The sequence below is a fragment of the Lepisosteus oculatus genome, chromosome 14, assembly GCF_040954835.1.
Source record: "Lepisosteus oculatus isolate fLepOcu1 chromosome 14, fLepOcu1.hap2, whole genome shotgun sequence".
Taxonomy (NCBI): Eukaryota; Metazoa; Chordata; class Actinopteri; order Semionotiformes; family Lepisosteidae; genus Lepisosteus; species Lepisosteus oculatus.
The window spans coordinates 24,133,444-24,147,117 of NC_090709.1; the positions used below are offsets into that span (position 1 = coordinate 24,133,444).

Sequence of the window (13,674 nt, forward strand, 5' to 3'; positions counted from 1 at the left end):
GGAGGTACACAGCTGATGGTAATTTAAGTAGGGAGCTGCGTCAGAATGCATGGGCTTCAAAGGAAAAAGTCAAGGTTTATTCCATGCTGAAAAGAGAAGGAAACACAATGTTTCAGCTGTGGAGCCTTATTTGATTGTGACTCGAAGTAAACCTTTACTTCTTCGTTTGATGTTAATTTATCTCCATCAGATACCTAATAATATCTAAACTTGACAGTTGCTTTCAGTAGCTAAAGACGCTGCTCCAGGTGAGGCTCGAACTCACAACCTCGGCATAACTTCGCTGTGCACTGCTGTATAAGTACCGCGCGCTGACCGATTGCGCCACTGGAGCTGTGCAAAGTGTGCTCCTCATACAGACTGACGCTGCAGAAACACAGGGTGAAAACGGTTTCGGTTGTGGATCCATCTATACATGGGGAACACTGAAATAGCAAGGAGAATACAAGAAAAGAAACTGAAAGAATTGTGCTAACAGCAAAGGGGGACGGAGGGAGGTGGTTGGACAAGTAAATCAGCCTGGTAGATTGTTTGTAGCGACATTTTTGAGTCAATCGGCACACTGATTTCTCTTCATGTGCCTTGAACTGTGCAGTTTGTATTTTCGTTGTAGATAGGTTTCTTCAGAAGTCCAGTAAATTGACAATAATGGAGAACTAGCTGACGCACCCCGTCGTGAAGACCCTCTGTAAGGTGATTACACGTTTCATTTTCAAGTCGCCTCCTTTACACTCAATTGCTTCCTCGACACTGAGAGAACATGAGAAATGGCTTCAATTTCAATGTGAAGCGCAGTTCAGGCTCGATGGCTTCACATCTCCAATCAATCAAATAAAATTGCAGTGAAGCGATCTAAATAAGACTCTGAAGTACTGGGAAAGATGATTATTTTGAGCGTGCCTCCCAGGGTCTGCTACGAGGCTGAAGTTGGCTTCTTATTCGCCAGCTTCTTATGCGTGTTTTTCGTTCCACCTTAAATGCTGCTGCTGTGATGTTATGTCGCCTTTCGCCTGTAGATGGCTCTCTTCGATCAGTACTAATCCGGCTGGAAAACTGTAGACATCTTCACTGAAAGGGAATATCCAAATAGCGACTATCCAAACTATATTTTTGTATGGAATATATTTCAGAAAATCGCAAACCAATTTTAAAAACTCACCATAACACGGACTTACACTGGGAAAAAGTGATTGCACTTTCTGCTTATTTCTACGGCCTCCCCCCCGATTATGAAAATGTCTCACAGTTCTGACACTGATATGTGAAAGACAATGTAACAGACTATCAAAATCCTGAAGTACAAACAATTTTAATGCACCAGTTTTTTAAATATAACCCTCTGATCTTGGCATGTCAGAATACATCGGGAAAAAGTATGGCACGAATTGCAATGTCACGCATTGTTGAGAATATCACTGACCTTGCCGATATTTGCAGGGGATACGAATGTTTTGCACATGTTGAACTACAACATGTAAAAATTGAGCTCCTTAGTCAATATCACTGGGAATGTCCAATAATGACGTACATCAGTAGCCTCAAAGAAACTTAGACTCACACATGGAGTTTTATCTTTGTATGGAGATTGGGAGAATTAATTTATACTCTCGTTGCTCATTAGCTAAATTATTTTAAAAATATGACTCAGATTTGTTTGAGAAACTTGTAATTGCCTTAAAGAGAGTCTTCTTGAAGATGTGCACCAGCTAGCTCTCCACTGTCAATTGACAGGACTTGAGAAGAAACTGTTCTCATACAACCAACATACAAATTACACATCTTAAGGAACATGATGAGAAATCCGTGTACTAAATAACATAAAACTGTCGCTGCAAATTATCACCAAGCTGTTTTATGTATCTGACCACCTCTTTCCTACTTTGCAGCGAGCACAATTCTTTCTGTTTCTTCATTGCTATTTTACTGTCTCTTTCCCCCATGCGGAGATGGATCCACAGCCGAAACTTTAGGTCGGTTCCTGTTACTCTGTCCGATTGAAAGGGCTGTATGAAAGGCACTCCCATCTCTGCAGGAAAGTTATTGCTGCTCTCAACACAATATACTGCAGCCAGATGTGATAGCGATACTGTCACTGCCTGTGGGCCACGTGATCCTGCTGTCAGCCTATTATGTCATGTTCATCCACACCCAGAAACATTACTGCTGTAGCACAAGAGTTATAGGTGCAGTTGATAGAGCATGAATCTCTTAATCTCAGAACTGTGGGTTCAGTCCCCACATTAGGTCCCTCTGTGTCAGTTTGATCCCCCAAATCCTCCTAGCTTGACCTGATGGTGTAACAGTGATACCCAGTACCCAGCGTAATTCAGCTTTCTTTCCACTTGATTCAGATTTTGATCTGAAATCATCGGCCGAACAAAAGTTTGTCTAAATCGAGGGAGATCTGCTCTCAATCAAGTATTAAACACTTCAGCATTTACTGTTTGAATACCGCACTTTGTCAAAACACTGCCGCTTCTTAAGCTAATAAGTAACGGTTTTTGAGCATGCATTGTATTGTTAATGCTTATATTAAAAAAGCATAAATTCACATAATGGAATTTTGACGGAACAAAGTAGTCCAGCCCCTTTACAACATTACATACCCACTGATTAAAGCTTAAAACTACAGTAGCAGGAGTAATAATAATGGCAAGAACATGTTTGGAGTTCGGCATTTCATTTATTCTGCGGAAACATCGTATCGGAATGAACTGCCCGAGATAAAAGAGTAATTGCAGCTTCAGATCATATTTTCCAGAGCATTGCATTGTTCTGTTCATGCTGACTACACGCTTTAAATTTGTAATTTACTGCAAGCGTTGCTTTTCCAGATTTTTCTGAAATTCCTCGCATTTGACTTGACTTGAACTTTATTGCCATATGTAACCGGTGCTGGTACAATGGAATTCTTACTTACAGAAAGTCTCTCGATTGTAAAACAAGTGTAAAAAAAACAAAACAAAGTGCAAACAGTGCATCAAGACAATGTACAAACAAACAATAGACAATGTGCAAGTAAACATGCAGACAGTTTGAATATAAACAATACAGACGTGTAAACAATGACTGGAGACGTACAATAAATAAATTAAAATGAGGTAGATGGTGATGGTGTAGGTGTGGTCCGAGGGGGATGGCTAAATGTGTTCGCCAGTCTCACTGCTTGTGGATAAAAGCTATTGAAGAATCTAGTGGTAAGTGTCCGTATGCTCTTATATCTCTTGCCTGAGGGCAGTGGGGTGAAGAGCTCATGCCCGGGGTGGTGACTGTCCTCTGTGATGGCCAGAATTCTACCATGGCAGCGGTCCTCATAGAGCTGTTTAATCTTGGTGAGACCGCAGCCGATGATCTTCCGGGCCATATTTACCATTCTCTGCAGTGCCTTTCTTTCTCGCGAAGAGGTGTTGCCATACCACACGGTGATCCCGTTGGTGAGGACGCTCTCGATAGTGCAGCGGTAGAAGTTCACCAACACATGTATTGGCATCCCCCATCGCTTGAGGCACCTCAAGAAATAAAGGAGCTGCTGAGCCTTCTTCATGATAGAGTCAGTGTTCACAGTCCAGGTTAGATCTTTAGAGATGTGAATTCCCAAAAACCTAAAGCTGGTGACTGTTTCCACTTCCGTTCCATCAATACTGAGTGGGCTGTGAGTGTGTGGCCTGTGTCTCCGAAAGTCCACTATTAGCTCTTTCGTTTTCTTTATGTTCAAGTCCAGGTTATTGCTATGACACCACCGAAGCAGCTGTACAACTTCATCCCTGTAAGTGGACTCGTCATCATCACTGATCAGTCCTATTATAGTGGTGTCATCGGCAAACTTAATGATGTGGTTGTTGCTGTGTCTTGCTGTGCAGTCGTGAGTAAATAGGGAGTACAACCTTGGACTCAGACAGCAGCCTTGTGGGGTTCCAGTGCTCAGGGTGAGTGGTGTTGATGTTTTATTGCCTATCCGCACCACCTGTGGTCTCTCGATAAGAAAGTCCAGCAGCCAGTTGCAGACAGAGATGCACAGACCTAATCCCCTGAGCTTTGTCACCAGTTGACTGGGTATGATGGAATTGAATGCTGCACTGTAGTCCAAAAACAGCATTCTCACATACGAGTTCTTAGTGTCCAGGTGTTCCAAGGCTGTATGCAGAGCCAGGGAGACAGCATCATCCACTGATCTGTTGCTCTGGTAGGCGAACTGCAGGGGGTCCAGGGACTCTGTGATGGAGGAGTTGATGTGTGACAACACCAGCTTCTCCAGGCATTTTATCACCACAGATGTTAATGCTACTGGGCGGTAATTATTCAGGCATGCCACTTTTGTCTTTTTGGGGGTTGGAACAATAGTGTTTTTTTTAAAGCAGAGCCAGCACTAAAATATTTAATTCCCGTCGCTGAATACATCGTGGAAACGGTATTTGCAACGGAATGCTGTCACACATGAAACCTTTTTGTTTTTCGGTTCTGAAGTTTGAAAATGTAAATAAAACGGGGGTCACCTCATAGGCTTGAAAGAAGTCCAAGCAGCATAAAAACCCGCAAATTCTCACAAATTGTGTTGCATTGTGCTGCACCTTTCTTCTGCTGCTTTTTTAAATCAGCCTTAAACATTTGAATGCATACCTTACTGCTGCTAATCACATTCACGTGTTTACGAAGCTTTTTTCTGTCCGTTATGTTTTTGCTAAGCAGTTTCTCCATTTTCCTCGTACTGTGATTGTGAGCGAGCACAACAACACTGAAACAGTGTAAAGACAGATAATTAAGTCAGGGTAAAACGCCTGACTGTCGGGAGTGGGATTTGAACCCGTGCCTCTATTTGGAGAGCGAAACACAAAGCTTAAAAGACATGAAGCTGTGAATTTGCTGTTTTAAACCGCTTGGCTATCCTGAAAAATGTGTGCTGATTGTACCAGTCGCATCCGATTTTCCGTAACTTTAGAACGATTGATATGACTGGACGAACACAATTTATGGCGTTTAGCATGACATGGAAAACGGTACCGGAGCATTCGGGTCCGGACTACCAGACTCAGAAACAGTTTTTACCCCCGCACTATCAAACTATTAAACTCCCAGCCTCTCTCACTCTCTCCTCACCTCTCACCTATGATCTGAACCTCACAGTGCCTTCTTTCTTACCAAAAACCCAAACACACATTGAAAATCTACCTCTACCATACATGTCAAAAGCTCACTCCCCATCATTTCTATCCCTTTATTTCATTCTTTTGATGCATGTTTTTGCACATAACCTGTTACCTTTTTGTTGTTTTGCACACTGCCTGTTGTTGTTTTTTGCACATCGGCTGTTGTCTCTTTCTTTTGTTATACAATTGTATTGTTGTTGTGTTTTTTTCTTTGTACTACTTATGTCCGAGAGCTAGCTAAATACCATTTCGTTATTCCATATACCTGCGTATGAGTATAATGACAATAAACTTGAACTTTTAACTTGAATTTGAACTTGAACTTGACATAATCTTGCAGGCAGTATATTATTTTATCGTTTACTCGTATAAAAAAACATGGTCTTCTCGTTCCTAAGTCAGATTTTTAGTGCTTTCGAACGTTACTTCCAACCTGGACTGACAGCTCACCCGATCTGTTTGTGATCAGACCATGGAGTCTGGGGCTGTACCAAGCGCACGTTCCTTCCCAATGCTGGGGCGATCATTCAGAAGATGGGTGTGAAGAGAGATAAGCTTTGTCGACTAAAAAACAAGGCAGGATATGCACGAATACTAATCACTGGCGACAGTTATGCTCTCTTACTATTGAGATCCCTACATTGCAAGTTTTTTTAAGACTTTGAAACTAAAGGAAAGCGGTGACAAATGAAACAGGCACAGGTGGGGTTTGAACCCACGCTCTTCAGTTTACAAGGCCAACGCCTTACCACTTGGCCAACGTGCCTTTGAGTAAGCATGGGAATAAGGTTGTTCAAATTATTTTTTTCTGAATCTGGTTTACATCGCCTGGATGCAGCAACAACAATAAAAGGTATACTTGTCCTTAAACTCGGACGTGATGTTCTGCAGACATGTGCACAATGTCCTGTTTTCTTGCAGTGTAGACATTTTGCTGTTCACGCTCCGCATTCATCTGCTTTGTGCGTTGTTAGTCCGCACCTGTAACATGTAATGTCAGCCGTCCCCTGTTCTTCTATTTCTCTAGCATGACTGTGTCCTGCTGCTCGGCTTTTGTTTGTAAAGTTTGAGCGAGCGCCCCGTTCAGTGTCACTTTGTCACTGTGGTCAGAAAGCATTCTTGATTCTGCTTGAGCTGCTTCATGAATTTTAGCGACTGTAAGAGCTCTTTTTAAAGTCAGCCCTTCCTCCTGCAGCAATTTATAGTCTCTTATGTGCACATTTTTCCACAAGTTGATCTCTTAACATGTCAGTTTCCAATACTCCAAAGTCACAAGATTTAGCCAATTCTCTTAGTGCAGTCACAAAAGCATCAACAGATTCGTCCTGAGACTAAGTTCTCTGCCTAAATTTATGCCGTTCCAAAACCACATTTCTCCGCGGTGTAAAGTAAGCGTCTAAGGCAGCTACAGTCTTTTCATATGTACCTTTTTCTCCAGGGAGATTGGCGAAAATCCGCTGCACGGGAGCCCCGATACAGTGCAGTAATGTAGCACGTCTCACGGCATCCTGAGCTTCTGTAGATCCACCGGCTATTTAAAAAAAATCTGTACGACTCCATCCATATCTTGTATTCCGTATACAAATCCGGAGCTACGAGGTTCAGTAGAAGCGGTGAAAAAAGCCGGGCATAAGCAAAGCTTCTCGGCGCGGCTGCCATATCTTCCAATGGGCAAGCTAAACGAACAGTCAGAAAATTCAAATGTTCGTTTCTACCAGCAAGAGAACTAAAATCTGCAGTGTTCTGCTCGCTCAAGCACTCGTCTCTCGTCGCCATAAATGTTGTGTATCTTAATAAAGAGACGTTTTAATATTATTTTAACTATTTTGTTAACTACACAGATCATGCCCTTACACCTTATATTCCTGCTTTCTACTCTCGTTCTGTTGTCTCGCGATGTCTACTCACTAAACTACATTTAGCATGACTTCTTGTTGCAGTTGAGCTCAAAGCTGGAGATGATCTCCATATTCTACCGCACTAACTAGTCCGAAACGTAGTACACAGTACACACTTTTTAAGTGAAGTCAGATTGTTAAAAAATTAAACCAGCGCCCTGTCACAGAAACGTACCCCAGTCTCCCGCGCAACAGCCTGTACTAACGAGGAGCGCTTGTCTGCAGCTGAGCGTCAGCTCTGTTTACTGTCGGCAGTCATTTCCTCATTTCCAAAGACTTTTTCACCTGCTCTCAACTTTTAAAGACGGTCATAAACGCTCAAGAAGTAATTAATGTCAGTTGGAAGTCTGTTTCTGTTGTCTCAGCTCTTGATAAAGACAAGCCGTGCGTGGGAGACTCCCTCCCCGAAGACGTTTGCCGTCACCCTGCGAGGGAGAAGAGCCATCAATCACCAAAGCAACCACTGAGACAGTTAACATTAAACACGTGAAATGCGAGATGTTGTGATTTTTTCCCCCGCTTAAGGCTTCTATCGTTTCTACTCTAACGAGAAAGACCTCTTTATTAGAAGTGAGATTTTAACAAACGTCTCCAGGGGTAACTGCGACCTGAACGCAACGGCATCTTGCCTGTGGTACTTATAATGAAGTATATATTTTATTTCTTTCTACTCGTTGATAAGAAAAAAAGTGAAATCATGTAATTAGGGATATGTCTTTTTTTCATGGGGAAAACTAGCCCGAGCAAATGTAAAGTTTAGAGCAGCGCTCAATAAAAATGATCAGAACCCGAAAGCGCTTCTTATGCGGATCAGTATATTCCGATACCACTGGTTCTGCAGAAGAAATAAGAAAAGCCGAACTCAAAGCAGAAACGTGTTGCCATTACGGGTACTCTGTCTGCAGCTGCTTTAAGATCTACTCACACCGCGATGCCATTAAGGCTACCTAGTTAAAAAAAAAAACATCGTCACCTTTTTGAACGTGATTATTAGACACCCGTAAAATCTCAACCGAGGTTTCTTGAGAGATCGTTCAGCGAGCGAGTAATAAAAAACTACTTCGCTTCCAACCTCTGCTGTCACTGTAAACTCGGACGTGATGTTCTGCAGATGTGCAGTGTGCCTTTCCTCTTGTCGTATTCAAGAGTACTCACTGTGTGAGCCTCTCACTGCGTGTCCTGTACTCTACTGTGATTTAATTTAGATAATGACGTGGAGTAGAGTGACAAGATCTACTTGAACATTTTCGGTTTGTGAAATGAAACACTAAATACACTACTGTAAATACAAGTAATGGACATTTAAAATAACCACAGTACAGCTAGAAGAGTGAAAGATAAAAGACTATTTAGAATGACATTCACAATAGACTTAAGAATAGCACATCTACCGAACAGGGACTTGAACCCTGGGCCCTCAGATTAAAAGTCTGATGCTCTACCGACTGAGCTATCCGGGCTCTGAAAGAAAATCGACACTGTCGGGATCCTCGCAAGTCACGTGTACCATTCCCAGTAGAATGAGTGAGAAATACAGCATGACATGGGTAGTTAAGGGGCTCCCACAGTCCATCTTTCCTCACATTATTGATTTTTTTCAATAGCATTTTGACCTTTTTTCACATTCAGATTTTTTTCACATTTAATAAAATCTTTTAATCAACAACATTAAAAAGAAAACAAATGGAACATTTTTTGGAACAATAATTAAAAAAAAACTTTCAATGCCTTGGTTGTATACTTGTGCACACCCTTTATAAAGGGAGTTGCAACAGTGCTGAAATTTAAAGAGCATTTCTGTAGAGAAAACAGCCTTGATGTTAAGCTTAGGGAGCCTGTCTTTTAGAAATTCTATTTCTTAACACCTTGCACAGCCTCCCGCCAGACTAACAAATATTTTTTTGGAGAAATTGACTCACACACCGGAAGACACTAACGTTTATTTACGTTAGAGCATGTGAATAACAGTTTAACCGAAAAAGGTTGTAATTGTGATTTTGTTAAAATTCAATAAATCGTCTATCAACAGTTAGAATTCATTTAGAAATTGTTTTATTTCATAAACTATAAGACAATTAAGAGAGTTTATAGGTCATATCCGTCGCTTATGTTCTTTTAACTCTAGCGTTCAGGATCCAAACCCAGGTGCGGACGATTGTGTTTCTTGAATCTCTTGTAATCATCAAAAGTCGATGTGTAGTCCTTCAGTACTTTCTCGAGTTGTGCCATGGATATTTTATACGATCAATACTTGTCATGCTCTTTTGCATTTTCCTTAACAAACGGAAAAAGTTCAAGGTGTGTTTACGGCTGTGCTTCACATCTACACGAGAGCAGTACAGGACACGGAGTGAGGAGTTCGTGAAGCTTTCAGTTTAGTACTGAGTTCAGAAGGAGGATTCGCTCGCTGAATGATCAATCAAGAAATCCCGGGTGAGATTCAACAGGTGTTTTCTGCAACAGCCACGACAAGTGTGAAGCAATCTCTGGATTTCCTGACTTTGAACTAAATTATTAGTTCAAATAATTTAGGATTTAACAGAACTAAAAGAGGTATATTTAAAATAGCAGCGCAACCCTGCAGCACGTCGAGTTTAATTGTGTAAACTGCATTTAATTGTGTAAACCTGTCTCTCTCTGAACACGAGCAAAGAGTTCTCACTCAACAGAAGATTGCGATGCGAGTACTCTAATATAAAAGCACCTGGAGATACCAGGGATTGAACTCGAGACCTCATACATGCAAAGCATGCGCTCTACCACTGAGCTACATCCCCGATGATAAAGTTTATGGAACAGACTTAGAGATGTGCAAATGCTCACTGATCACACCACTCACGAAGAATGCCTGCAGTTTCCCACTTTCGCGTTTCTTCTACTACAGAGTAAATTCATAGGAATGAAGAAATAAGGAAGGAAAAATAATCGCATCGAAGCTTCAAGAGACTGGGCACAAATTAATCTGTTATTTTTGTATCCAGTTACATGGGCGACGGTGGTTGATTCCCAGACGGGGGAGTACTTTTTTTCTACCTCCTTACTCGACTGTCTTTCAATTCTATTTTATTTGAAAGCTTTTTGCATCTTTTAAGTGCTCTTGATTAAACTATCCATAGAAAAACAGCAGTACTGATGATTTAACGCAAAAGGGTGAAACAACGCCCCAACCACAGGAATGGTAACAGGAAGGATCGTGTTCTTATTTAATATGTCCTTTTGAGATGTCTTGTCAATGCTCACAGGCGGTGGAGCTGAATAATTTACTTTTAGTGGTGTTTTTAAACAAAGATGGAACACGTTCTTTCTATCCCAGGAGAAAAAGAGCAGACTTTACCTTTAAGTGGCAAAAATGACACCTTATCAAAGCTAATATTAATTAAAATGATATCACAACAAAGGATTTGAGCCTTGAGCTTTCATTGGACGTCTGTGTCTCCATAACTTTGTAGGTGAGAGAGAGGATTGTGATAATTTGTAGGTGCTTCTCGGAAGTGCGTTGGTGGTACAGGCGCCTTCCAAATAATTGAGTCAGGTTTGAATCCCAGCCAGTGCAAACCCAAATCTTTTCAAGATAATCTGTGGTCCGCTAACACATCTTTTGAAATACTACAACAGGTAACACCCCGTGTGAAACATCGTGAGCATCTGTTAAACCTCTCTACCTACCCGTTCCTCACAGAGACATGGCGAGGGTCTAAAGGGACATTTTGAGCCGTAGAAACATTTTATCATTCTGTACTTTCCTGTGCGGTCAGGCCAGTTCCACTTTAACTGCGCCCGACAACGGAGGTCGTTTTGAAAACAACGAGAGTAAAGGGACACAGCACGTCTGCAGAACATCACGTCCGAGTTTAAGGACAGCAAGAGATTGGAAGCTAGGGAGATTCGGGTCTGTGTTTTTATTATAGGTTCAAGAAAATCTGAATACCTTTTCAAGAAGTATTTCAGAATCCCAGTCAAATCCAGTACAAATGCCGCATAGATCTGCATTGTACAATTAGTATACTGTTTGTCCATTGAATCAAACATGCCTTATGAAGCATTTCTAAAACAGGAGAGATCGTTAGGGAATGCGTCTTCCTGTAAAAATAAAATGACTTCAAGGGCACTATAAGCAGAGGTGCTCTACAGGAAAAACTATAGCCAGAGATGCCAAAGAGGTCGAGATTTCACCACATAAGAGAAAGCATCTCAGAAAATGAAGTTGCGGTCGTTTCCACGCGTTATAAAACCACTAGGTCAAACAACAAGAGCTGAAGAGCCGCTGTTGAGAGTAACACGGCCGAGCGCTCTAAGGAGCTGGCTTAAACCTCCAGTCTCTTCAGGAGCATCTGTTGGAGTCGCACTGCTACAGCGCATCTCCTTGTTAAGTATCCCTTTTATTGTTGTTGCTGCCTCCAGGCGATGTAAACCAGGTTCAGAAAAAAATAATTTGAACAACATTATTCTCCTGTTTATTTGAAGGCGCGGTGGCCAAGTGGTAAGGCGTCGGTCTCGTAAACCGAAGATCGTGGGTTCAATCCCCACCCGTACCTGTTTCGTTTGTCTCCGCTTACCTTTAGTTTCAAAGTCTTCAAAAAAAATGTAGGAGTCTCAATAGTAAGAGAGCACAACTGTCGCCAGTGATTAGTATTCATGCTTATCCTGCCTTGTTTTTTAGTCGACAAAGCTTGTCTCTCTTCACACCCATCTTCCAAATGATCGCCTCAGCATTGGGAAGGAACCTACGCTTGGTACAGTCCCCGACTCCATGGTCTGATCACAAACAGATCGGGTGAGCTGTCAGTCCAGGTTGGAAGTAACGTTCGAAAGCACTAAAAATCTGACTTAGGAACGAGAAGACCATGTTTTTTTATACGAGTAAACGATAAAATAATATACTGCCTGCAAGACTATGTCAAGTTCAAGTTCAAATTCAAGTTAAAAGTTCAAGTTCAAGTTTATAGTCATTATTCATACGCAGGTATATGGAATAACGAAATGGTATTTAGCTAGCTCTCGGACATAAGTAGTACAAAGAAAAAAACACAACAACAATACAATTGTATAACAAAAGAAAGAGACAACAGCCGATGTGAATAAAACAACAACAGGCAGTTTGCAAAACAATAAAAAGGTAACAGGTTATGTGCAAAAATATACATCAAAAGAATGAAATAAAGGGATAGAAATGATGGGGAGTGAGCTTTTGACATGTATGGTAGAGGTAGATTTTCAATGTTTGTTTGGGTTTTTGGTAAGAAAGAAGGCACTGTGAGTTTCAGATCCTAGGTGAGAGGTGAGGAGAGAGTGAGAGAGGCTGGGAGTTTAATAGTTTGATAGTGCGGGGGTAAAAACTGTTTCTGAGTCTGGTAGTCCGGACCCGAATGCTCCGGTACCGTTTTCCATGTCATGCTAAACGCCACAAATTGTGTTCGTCCATTCGTATCAATTGTCCTAAAGTTACGGAAAATCGCATACGACTGGTGCAATCAGCACACATTTTTTCAGGATAGTCAAGCAGTTTAAAACAGCAAATTCCCAGTTTCGTGTCTTTTAAGCTTTGTGTTTCGCTCTCCAAATAGAGGCAGGGGTTCAAATCCCACTCCCGACAATTAGGCGTTTTACCCTGTCTTTTTTACCTGCCTTTACACTGTTTCAGTCTTCTTGTGTTCGCTTGACAATCACAGTACGAGGAAAACGGAGAAACTGCTTCGCAAGAACATAACGGACAGAAAAAAGCTTTGTAAACACGTGAATGTGATTAGTAGCAGTAAGGTACCTGTATGTATTCAAATGTTTAAGGCTGATTTATAAAAGCAGCAGAAGAAAGGTGCAGCACAATGCAATTTGTGAGAATACGCGGGTTTTTATGCTGCTTGGACTTCTTTCAAGCCTATGAAGTGACCCCCGTTTTATTTTCATTTTCAAACTTCAGAACCGAATAACAAAGAGGTTTCATGTGTGACAGCATTCCGTTGCAAATACCGTTTCCACGATGTATTCAGCGACGGGAATGAAATATTTTAGTGCTGGCTCAAATGCGAAGAATTTCAGAAAAACCTGGAAAAGCAACGCTTGCAGTAAATGACAAATTTAAAGCGTGTAGTCAGCATGAACAGAACAACGCAATGCTCTGTAAAAACGATCTGAAGCCGCAATTACTCTTTTATCTCTTTTATCTTAAGTTCATTCCGATATGATGTTTCCGCAGAATAAATGAAATGCCGATCTCCAAACATGTTGCCACTATTGTTACTCCTGCTGCTGTAGTTTTAAGCTTTAATCAGTGGGTATGTAATGTTGTAAAGGGGCTGGAATACTTTGTTCAGTCCAAATTCCGTTATGTGAATTTATGCTTTTTTTAATATAAGCATTAACAATACAATGCGTGCTCAAAAACCGTTACTCTTAAGAAGCGGCAGTGTTTTGACAAAGTGTGGTATTCGAACAGTAAATGCTGAAGTGTTTAATACTTGCTTGTGAGCAGATCTCCCTCGATTTAGACAAACTCTTGTTCGGCCGATGTGGAAAGAAAGCTGAATTACGCTGGGTACTGGGTATCACTGTTACGCCATCAGGTCATGCTAGAAGGATTGGGGGATCAAATTGACACAGAGGGACCCAATGTGGGGGCTGAACCCACAGTTCTG

The 13,674-nt window shown here is 41.4% G+C and overlaps 5 non-coding genes across 5 annotated transcripts; 1 reads left to right on the forward strand and 4 right to left on the reverse strand.

Moving 5' to 3' along the window:
* Positions 1-240: 240 nt before the first annotated feature.
* On the reverse strand, positions 241-334 carry trnai-uau (transfer RNA isoleucine (anticodon UAU)). Its single transcript has 2 exons — positions 297-334; positions 241-276 (listed from the first exon to the last, which is right to left on the reverse strand). It is a non-coding gene; the product is annotated as a tRNA-Ile (tRNA).
* A 5,504-nt stretch (positions 335-5,838) lies between these two features.
* On the reverse strand, positions 5,839-5,910 carry trnat-ugu (transfer RNA threonine (anticodon UGU)). The gene has a single exon. It is a non-coding gene; the product is annotated as a tRNA-Thr (tRNA).
* A 2,512-nt stretch (positions 5,911-8,422) lies between these two features.
* trnak-uuu (transfer RNA lysine (anticodon UUU)) lies at positions 8,423-8,502 on the reverse strand. Its single transcript has one exon. It is a non-coding gene; the product is annotated as a tRNA-Lys (tRNA).
* Positions 8,503-9,747: 1,245 nt separating this feature from the next.
* On the reverse strand, positions 9,748-9,819 carry trnaa-ugc (transfer RNA alanine (anticodon UGC)). The gene has a single exon. It is a non-coding gene; the product is annotated as a tRNA-Ala (tRNA).
* A 1,686-nt stretch (positions 9,820-11,505) lies between these two features.
* On the forward strand, positions 11,506-11,577 carry trnat-cgu (transfer RNA threonine (anticodon CGU)). The gene has a single exon. It is a non-coding gene; the product is annotated as a tRNA-Thr (tRNA).
* Positions 11,578-13,674: the final 2,097 nt, after the last annotated feature.